We start from the raw sequence: 9,921 nt of genomic DNA, 5'->3' as shown, positions 1-9,921 counted from the left end.
AAGATCAGATGGTTGTAGATGTGTGGTGTTATTTCTGAGGCCTCTGTTCTGTTCCATTGGTCTATATATCTGTTTTGGTACCAGTGCCATGCTGTTTTGGTTTCTGTAGCTTTGTAGTATAGTTTCAAGTCAGGTAGTGTGATGCCTCCAGCTTTGTTCTTTTTGCCTTGGATTGTCTTGGCTCTATGAGCTCTTTTTTGATTCTATGTGAAATTTAAAATAGTTTTTTTCTGGTTCTGTGAAGAAAGCCAATGGTAGCTTGATGGGAATAGCATTGAATCTATAAATTTCTTTGGGCAGGATGGCCATTTTCACAATATTATTTCTTTCTATCCATTAGTATTGAGTGTTTTTCCATTTGGTTGTATCCTCTCTTATTTCCTTGAGCAGTGGTTTGTAGTTCTCCTTTAAGAGGTCCTTCATGTCCCTTGTAAGTTGTATTCCTAGGTATTTTATTATCTTTGTAGCAATTGTGAATGGGAGTTCAGTCATGATTTGGCTCTCTGCTTGTCTGTTATTGGTGGATAGCGATGCTTGTGATTTATGCACATGGATGTTTTATCCTGAGGCTTTGCTGAAGTTGTTTATCAGCTTGAGGAGTCTGGGGGTGAGACGATAGGGTTTTCTAAATATACAATCATGTCGTCTGCAGCAAGAGACAATTTGATCTTCTCCCTTCCTATTTGAATATTCATTTTCTTGCCTGACTGCCCTAGCCAGAACTTCCAATACTATGTTGAATAGGAGTGGTGAGAGATGGCATCCTTGTGCTGGTTTTCAAAGGAATGCTTCCAGCGTTTGCCCGTTCACTATGATATTGGCTATGCGTTTGAAATAAATAGCTCTTATTATTTTGAGATATGTTCCATCAATATGTAGTTTATTGAGAGTTTTTAGCATGAAGGGCTGTTAAATTTTATTTTAGGCCTTTTCTGCATCTATTTAGATAATCATGTGGTTGTTGTCATTGGTTCTATTTATGTGATGGATTACATTTATTGATTTTTTATGTTGAACCAGCCTTGCTTCCCAGGGATGAAGGGGACTTTGATCATGTTGGATAAGCTTTCTGATGTGCTGGTGGATTCGGTTTGCCAGTATTTTATCGAGGATTTTTGCATTGGTGTTCATCAGGGATATTGGTCTGAAATTTTCTTTTTTTGCTATGTCTCTGCCAGGTTTTGGTATCAGGATGATGTTGGCCTCATAAAATGAGTTAGGGAGTAGTCCCTCTTTTTCTATTGTTTGGAATAGTTTCAGAAGGAGTGGTACCAGCTCCTCTTTGTAGAATTTGGCTGTGAATCCATCTGGTCCTGGGCTTTTTTGGTTTGGTTGGTAGGCTATTAATTGCTGCCTCATTTTCAGAACTTGTTATTGGTCTATTCAGTGATTCAACTTCTTCCTGGTTTAGTCTTGGGAGGGTGTATGTGTCCAAGAATTTATCCATTCTAGATTTTGTAGTTTATTTGCGTAGAGGTGTTTATAGTATTCTCTGATGGTAGTTTATATTTTTGTGGGATCAGTGGTGATATCCCCTTTATGATTTTTTATTGTGTGTATTTGATTCTTCTCTCTTCTTTATTAGTCTGGCTAGCGGTCTATTTTGTTAATCATTTCAAAAAAACCAGCTCCTGGATTCATTTACTTTTTGAATGGTTTTTCGTGTCTCTGTCTCCTTCAGTTCTGTTCTGATCTTAGTTATTTCTTGTCTTCTGCTGGCTTTTGAGTTTGTTTGCTCTTGCTTCTTGAGTTCTTTTAATTATGATGTTAGGGTGTCATTTTTAGATCTTTCCTGCTTTCTGATGTGGGCATTTAGTGCTATAAATTTCTCTCTTAACAGTGCTTTAGCTGTTTCCCAGGGATTCTGGTATGTTTTCTCTTTGTTCTCATTGGTTTCAAAGAGCTTCGTTATTTCTGCCTTGATTTCATTATTTACACGGTAGTCATTCAGGAGCAGGTTGTTCAGTTTCCATGTTTTTGTGCAGTTTTGAGGGAGTTTCTTAAACCTGAGTTGTAATTTGATTGCACTGTGGTCTGAGAGACTGTTTGTTACAATTTCCGTTCTTTTGCATTTGCTGAGGCATGTTTTACTTCCAATTATATGGTCAATTTTAGAATAACTGCTGTGTGGTGCTGAGAAGAATGTATATTCTGTTGATTTGGGTGGAAAGTTCAGTAGATGTCTGTTAGGTCAGCTTGATCCAGAGCTCAGTTCAAGTCCTGAATATCCTTGTTAATTTTCTTTCTCATTGATCTGTCTAATATTGGCAGTGTAGTGTTAAAAGTCTCCCACTATTATTGTTTAGGAGTCTAAGTCTCCTTGTAGGTCTATAAGAACTTGTTTTATGAATCTGGTTGCTTCTGTATTTGGGTGCATATATATTTAGGATAGTCAGCACTTCTTGTTGCATTGATCCCTTTACCATTATGTAATGCCCTTCTTTGTCTTTTTTTATCTTAGTTGGTTTAAAGTCTGTTTTATCAGAGACTAGCATTGCAACTCATGCTCTTTTCTGCTTTCTATTTGTTTGATGGATATTCCTCCATGCCTTTATTTTGAGGCTATGTGTGTCTTTGCACATGAAATGAGTCTCCTGAGTACAGCACACCAAGAAGTCTTGACTCTTTATCCAATTTGCCAGTCTGTATCTTTTAATTGGGGCATTTTGCCCATTTACATTTAAGGTTAATATTGTTATGTGTGAATTTGTTCCTGTCATCATGATGCTAGCTGGTTATTTTGCACATTAGTCAATGCAGTTTCTTCATAGTGTCTTTGGTCTTTTTATATTTTAGTGTGTTTTTGCAGTGGTGGTACCAGTTTTTCGTTTCCATAAGGCCAGCCTGGTGGTAACAATATCCCTCAGCATTTGCCTGTCTGGAATGGATTTTATTTCTCTTTTGCTTATGAAGCTTAGTTTGGCTGGATATGAAATTCTGGGTTGAAAATTCTTTTCTTTAAGAATGTTTAATATTGGCCCCTACTCTCTTCTGGCTTGTAGGGCTTCTGCAGAGAGATTCACTGTTAGTCTGATGGGCTTCCCTTTGTAGGTAGCCTGACCTTTCTCTCCAGCTGCCCTTAACATTTTTGCCTTCATTTCCACCTTGGAGAATCTAACGATTATGTGTCTTGGGGTTGGTCTTCTCGAGGAGTATCTTTGTGGTGTTCTCTGTATTTCCTGAATTTGGATGTTGGCCTGTCTTGCTAGATTGGGGAAGTTCTCCTGAATAATATCCCAAAGTGTGTTTTCCAACTTGCTTCCATTCTCCTTGTCACTTTCAGGTACAACAATCAATCACAGGTTTGGTCTTTTCACATGGTCTCATATTTCTTGGGAGCTTTGTTCATTCCTTTTCATTCTTTTTTCTCTAATCTTGTCTTCATGCCTTATTTCAGTAAGTTGATCTTCAATCTCTGATATCCTTTCTTCTGCTTGATTGATTTGGCTATTGATACTTGTGTATGCTTCACGACATTTTCATTCTGTGTTTTTCAGCTGCATCAGGTCTTTTATATTCCTCTTTAAGCTGATTATTCTAGTTAGCAGTTCCTGTAACCTTTTATCAAGTTCTTAGCTTCCTTGCATTGGGTTGGAACATGCTCCTTCAGCTCAGAGGTGTTTTTTATTACCCACCTTCTTAAGCCTACTTCTGTCAATTCATCAATCTCATTCTATCTAGTTTTGTGTCTTTGCTGGAAAGGAGTTGTGATCATTTGGAGGAGAAGAGGCACTTTGGTTTTTGGAATTTTCAGCATTTTTGCACTGTTTTTTCCCCATCTTCGTGAATTTACCTACCTTAGTCTTTGAGCCTGATGACTTTTGGATGGGGTTTTTGTGTGGGGGTCCTTTTTGTTGATGTTGATGTTGTTGCTTTCTGTTTTTTAGTTTTTCTTCTAACAGTCAAGTCCCTCTTCTGTATATCTGCTGGAATTTGCTGGAGGTCCACTCCAGACTCTGTTCACCTTGTTATCACCTGTGAAGGCTGCAGAACAGCAAAGATTGCTGCCTGTTCCTTCCTCTAGAAGCTTCATCTCAGAGGGGCACTGGCCTGATGTCAGCTGGAGCTCTCCCGTATGAGGTACCTGTTGACCCTTGCTGGGAGGTCTCTCCTAGTCAGCAGGCATGGGGGTCAAGGACCCACTTGAAGAGGTAGTCTTTCCCTTAGCTCTTTCCCTTAGCAGAGCTGGTGAGCCATGCTGGGAGAATTCCTCATGTCAGGATCAGCTGCTCTCTTCAGAGCCAGCAAGCAGAAAAGATTAAATCCACTGAAGCTGCCCCCACAGCCACCACTTCCCCCAAGTGCTCTGTCCCAGTGATATGGTAGTTTTATCTGTAAGCCCTTGACTGGGGCTGCTGCATTTCCTTTAGAGATGCCCTGCCCAGTGAGGAGAAATCTAGAGAAGCAGTCTGGCCATAGCTGCTTTGCTCTGCTCTGGTGAATTTTGCCCAGTCCAAACCTCCCAGCCTCCTTAGCACTATCAAGAGAAAACCGCCTACTAAAGCCTCAGTAATATACCCCTCCCCAACCAAGCTCGATCATCCCAGGTTGACCTCATACTGGTGTGCTGGCAGTGAAAATTTCAAGCCAGTGGTTCTTAGCTTGCTGCGCTCCGTGGGAGTGGTACCCGCTGAGCGAGACCACTTGGCTCCCTGGCCTCAGCCCCCTTTCCGGGGGAGTGAGTTGTTCTGTCTCTCTGGGGTTCCAGATGCCACTGGCGTAAGAAAAAAACTCCTACAACTAGCTCAGTGTCTGCCCAAACAACTGCCCAGTTTTGTGCTTGAAACCCAGGTCCCTAGTGATTTGGGCACACGAGGGAATCTCCTTATCTGTGGATTGCAAAAAACATGGGAAAAACATAGTATCCAGTAGCTCAGTCCCTCATGGCTTCCCTTGGCTGGGAGAGGGAGGTCCCCTGGCTCCTTGCACTTCCCAAGTGAGGCGATGTCCCCCCACCGCCCTGCTTCTTCTAGCCCTTCTCAGGCTGCACCCACTGGCTGACCAGGCCCAATGAGATCAGCCAGGTACCTCAGTTGGAAATGCAGAAATCCCCGCCTTCTGTGTTGGTCTCACTGGGAGCTGCAGACTGGAGCTGTTTCTATTCGGCCGTCTTGGCTGCTCCATCAGTTTTATATTTAGTACTCCCTTAAGGATCTCTTGTCAGGGTTGTCTAGTCATAATGAATTCCCTTTGCACTTGCTTGTCTGGAAATGATTTTTTTCCCTCCTTTCCTTATGAAGCTTAGTTTGGTGGCATATGAAATTCTTGGTTGAATTTTCTTTTCTTTAAGAATGCTGAAAATAAAGCCCCAGTCTCTCCTGGCTTGTAAAGTTTCTGCTGAGAAACCTACTGTTAACCTGATGGGGTTTCCTTTGTATGTGATCTGACTTTTTTCTGTAGCTGCCTTTAGGACTTTTTTTTTAGCATTGACTTTTGACAGTCTGGTGACTACGTGCCTTGATGATATCCATGTTGTATAGTATCTTGCAGGTGTTCTCTGGATTTCTTGTATCTGGATGTCTATCTGGATGTCTATCTCTAGCAAGAATAAGAAAGTTTTCTTGAATTATTCCCTCAAGTATGCTTTCCAAATTGTTTTCTTTTTCTCATTCTCTCTCAGAAATGCCAATAATTCGTGTTTCATTGCTTCACACAATTCCATATTTCTTGAAGACTTTGCTCATTTTTTAAAATTATTTTTTCTTTATTTTCATCTGACTGAGTTACTTTGAAAGATCAGTCTTCAAGCTCTGAATTCTTTCTCTGCTTTGTCCAGTCTATTGGGAAATCTTTCAGTTGTATTTTTTAAATCCATAGGTGAGTTTTTCAATTGCTTTAGGAGTTTCTTTGTGTGGATTTTCCACCTTGTCTTGGATCTCATTGAACTTCCTTGCAATCCATGCTTTGAATTCTTTGTGTGTCATTTCTGAGTTTTCATTTGGGTTAGGGACTATTTCCAGAGAGCTAGAGCAATCTTTTGGTGGTATCACTACATTCAGATTTTTTATGGTGCCAGAATTCTTACACTGGTTCCCTCTCATCTGGAGATGCTGACACTTCAGATTTTTGTAATTATTTTTGTGCAGGTAGAATTTTTCCTTTTTCTTTCTTGCTCTGTAATATGTTTTATTATTTTTCTTTCTCTTTCCCCCTTTCCTAAGTTGTGTGACTATAGAGAATGTTCGATAGGGTCTTTTGGCTTTGCTTCTATATCTCTATGCAATTGTTTCAGCGGATTTTATATTGACATGTGCAGTTCAGTCTGTGAGACAGTAGATGGCACATATAGGTAAGAGCAAACTGTGGCCAACATGGCTGAGTATATACTTCTTCTTTGTTTATGGAGAGGAGCCCTCAGTTGCTTCAGGCAATGGATTGATTCATGGAATGCCAGTTGGTCTGAGCTTTCTGCTCAGCCTCGGGAGAGTGGGGGCCATGAAGGGGAGAACCAGATCAGGCAGGCCCACCTACAGGTCCCCCAGTGGCAAGTACAAGGACCAGTGGCTAGGGAAAATCCAGTGGATGGCCATCAAGCACCCAAAAGCTTGCCTAGGCATGGAGCTGGGAAACCTTTTTGGCCCCAAGTTCTCTGCATGGGGACTGGGAGTGGCCTAAGCTCTAAGTCCAGGAGAGTAGGTATTCCAGATGCCTGGAGATGTACCTGGGCATGTAGTGGAGAGCCCCCTACACTGCACCAAGATTTCTGCATAGGAGGGTTGGAATGACTGAGGCTGCTGCTTCAGATGAGCAGATGCTCTCTGAATGCCTGGAGATCTGCCTGAATTTGGAGCAGAGAGGGCCTTCTGCACCACCATCTATATTCAGGAAGGGTGGGGTGGCTCAGGCTGCTGAACTAGATGAATGCCTCCTATTTTGAATTGCTTCTTTCATTCATTTATCTGTAAAATTTATGGGAATACCTCCTGCAAACCCACTCACTTTACCACAATATCTGCCCCAACCTACATTTGCAGTTTCATCATTCTCTAATCCCTGCACCAGGATTTCTCCAAATGTGGTTCTGAGACCACTTGTATTTGACTGCCTTCAGGAGACCTTGTTAAAATGCACCCTTCTGGGGTCACACTTCTGATCTATTGGGCCACAGTCTCTTGGGTGGGGAGCAAGAATCTACATTTTGATAATTTTGGAATGGTTCAAGACCTGACCTTGCACACGTCTTGGATGCCAGCTCTATTCCCCTCACAGGCCGTATGAATCCTGTCCTTTCTGCTTCAAAATGCCCATCCAGAGCCTCTACATTGATTAACTTTTCCCTTCCTTCTAGAAAAGTTCAAAGGCTACCTCCTCCTCGAAGCCTTCACAAATACCTTAATCTAACTGTTTATAATCCTCTGCCATCTTAGCACTGTGGAAAATACATAAACTTGGAGTTAGAACATCATCTGTTTTAATGTAAGCACCATCCTTTCTAGCTGTATGGCCCTCTTGAGCCTTATTTCTTACATCTTTAAAATGGAACCAGCTCAACAAGCATAAGGATGTAGCAAGAATCAAGACGCTGTACATGCAGCACCTGGCCGGTGGTAAGAGCTTGGTTATCACAAGTTATCTTCACCCTCTACCTTGTGTGGCACTATTTCTTCTATGACCTTGACTGCTCTCTGCACTGATCTGGGAGTTCCCTGGGAAAAGGTGTCTCCTTTTTTATTATCTCCCAGGAGCACCATGAGTGATGCTCTACTTGTAGTATACCTTGAAATGATTATTCTTAAAGACTAGCTCTCCTGACTTGAGAGTTTGCTCTGTGTTAGGTACCATTGTAACATTGGATGTTGACTATGTATGTTATTTAATACTTCCATCAACCCCATAATGTAGGGAGAATCATTATGCCCATTTTAAAGATGAGAAATTGAGGCACAAAGCAGCTAAGAGAAATTGTCCAAAATCTCACTGCTGGGTGGTATTGCAAGTATGTGAATACAGATAGCTTGATGCTACAGCTAACTTATTCTTAGCCAGTGCATTATATTCCTTTCCAAGAGAGAGTGGACTGCCCTACTGGCATTATGCAGAGGTCAGTAGTTGGGCAGAGATAGGAGAACAGCTCTCTGCAGATCCAGAGTCTGCACTTTTTCCATGGTTCCACGCTGGATCTGCTCAGTCCCTCTCTTGATCATGCTCAATTCTGTTGTGCCAGTTTTTTAGTTAAACAGTGTTTTATTTAGCTTCTTCCAGTGCCACTCAGGAGCTGACAGGCCTAGTGGTACAGTTTCTGTCCTTAAGTTTCTTTCTGAGGAAAAGTAAATAAGCAGCATAAATCAAACAACTGGAGCCTGCAGTTACCACCAGCTCTGTCTAGGGCTGGTAATAGGAGGAGCAGAGTGAAATGCACCTGAGCTATTGTGGCAATCAAGGCTGTTGAATGTCAACATCAATTTGCCTCTGATGATACCATCAGCCAATAGTGGAGGGTTTTCCAATCAACATGATATGGAAATCAGTGGTCATGACAGAGGCAGCGGGATCTCTTGGAAAGGAGAAAGGTGAAGGACACCAAAGTCAAAAAGCCTAGCTTCCTGAGTCAGCCCTGCCAACAACCCAGGCCTCCATCTCCTTATCTATAAAATAGAAACATTGAAACCATCTAACCCCCTGGGAGCCTCAAATAAAATCCAAGAGTAAACCTGGGATAAGAAAGAAGCTAGGCCTAGGGTCTGTGCCTTTGGGGTCTTCTCCTGGTCTTGTGGCCCCAACTTGCTTTGAGAACTTGAGCAAGCTGTTCCCATGTCCCTGAGATCACTTCCAATTCTAATCCTCCTGGACTCCAGGATCCTTTGCAATGTCCTTTCAACTTTCATTTCAATTAAAATGAAAACCCTATATCCACTTCATTTTGACTTTCTTCACCCTAAGTCTTCATAGATAGAGTGCAGATCACAATCCCAGCCCAGTATGTCTCACACGGTCCCTGGTTATGTGACAAAGACAGCCAAAGAAAGAATGACACTAACAATGAGAATATTAATAGCTAGAATTTTCTGAGTATTGACTAGGTATCAGTCAACATGCAGTGCCCCAGTTAATCCTCACAACAATCTGAGATACTCTCATTATTCACATTTTACACCTGGAGAGACTGATGCCCAGGAAAGTCAGAATCTTACTCACAAAGAATGAGTAAGTTTGATTTAAAACCAAAACAAAACAAAATCATCTAATCCTATTCCTAGAGCCTGTGCTTTGCTGTGTTCTTACACAAGCTGGGCTATGAAGAGCTGCCATGGCAGGCTTCCCTGTAGGGAGTTCAAAGGAGCTTCAGTGACTTGTGCACATCTCTGCATGTTCTCTCTCTCTCTCTCTCTCTCTGTCTGTCTCCCCTGCCCCCCCGCATTTCTGCTTATCTCTGCCTTAGTTTTTGTGTTGGCCTCATTATCTGTACAGAACTTTTTCATAAGCAGGAAACAAGGCATCGCTCAACTCTTATTGTAGAAATTTCTGCAAAAAGCAGAGACTTTTTTCCTCCCCATGTCTAAATCTCAGTCCCCAAAAAGGGTTCTGGTTGGCTCTACCAGGACTACCTGCCTGGTAAATCAATCCCTTACACCTAACAGTGGGGTCCTGTGGTAGCTTACGCCTCAGCATGTGCCAATGCTGGAGGCCAGAAGAATATGCCTATGACTGAATGAGGCATTTAGGAGGCAAGAAAGCCACTGTGCAGAACCTTGGCCATTTAATTCACAGTCTAAATGATGCATCAATTCCAAGGGTTCAATAGAACAGAAAATCAAGATGCAGTAAATAGGAGGCAGTCTGGAGAGTATTGACAAAAGTTCTCGCCCAATCCGGAGGGACACATACCCATAGTCTCAAGTGAGGGCGGGAGGGAAGTCATGACCCCCAGCATGGGCAGTACAACTCACTTAATTCACCTACAGCATATGAAGGGACTGGGTG

The sequence above is a fragment of the Colobus angolensis genome, unplaced genomic scaffold, assembly GCF_000951035.1.
Source record: "Colobus angolensis palliatus isolate OR3802 unplaced genomic scaffold, Cang.pa_1.0 Scaffold624, whole genome shotgun sequence".
In the NCBI taxonomy this organism is placed as follows: Eukaryota; Metazoa; Chordata; class Mammalia; order Primates; family Cercopithecidae; genus Colobus; species Colobus angolensis.
Note: the sequence above shows the minus strand (reverse complement) of the source record.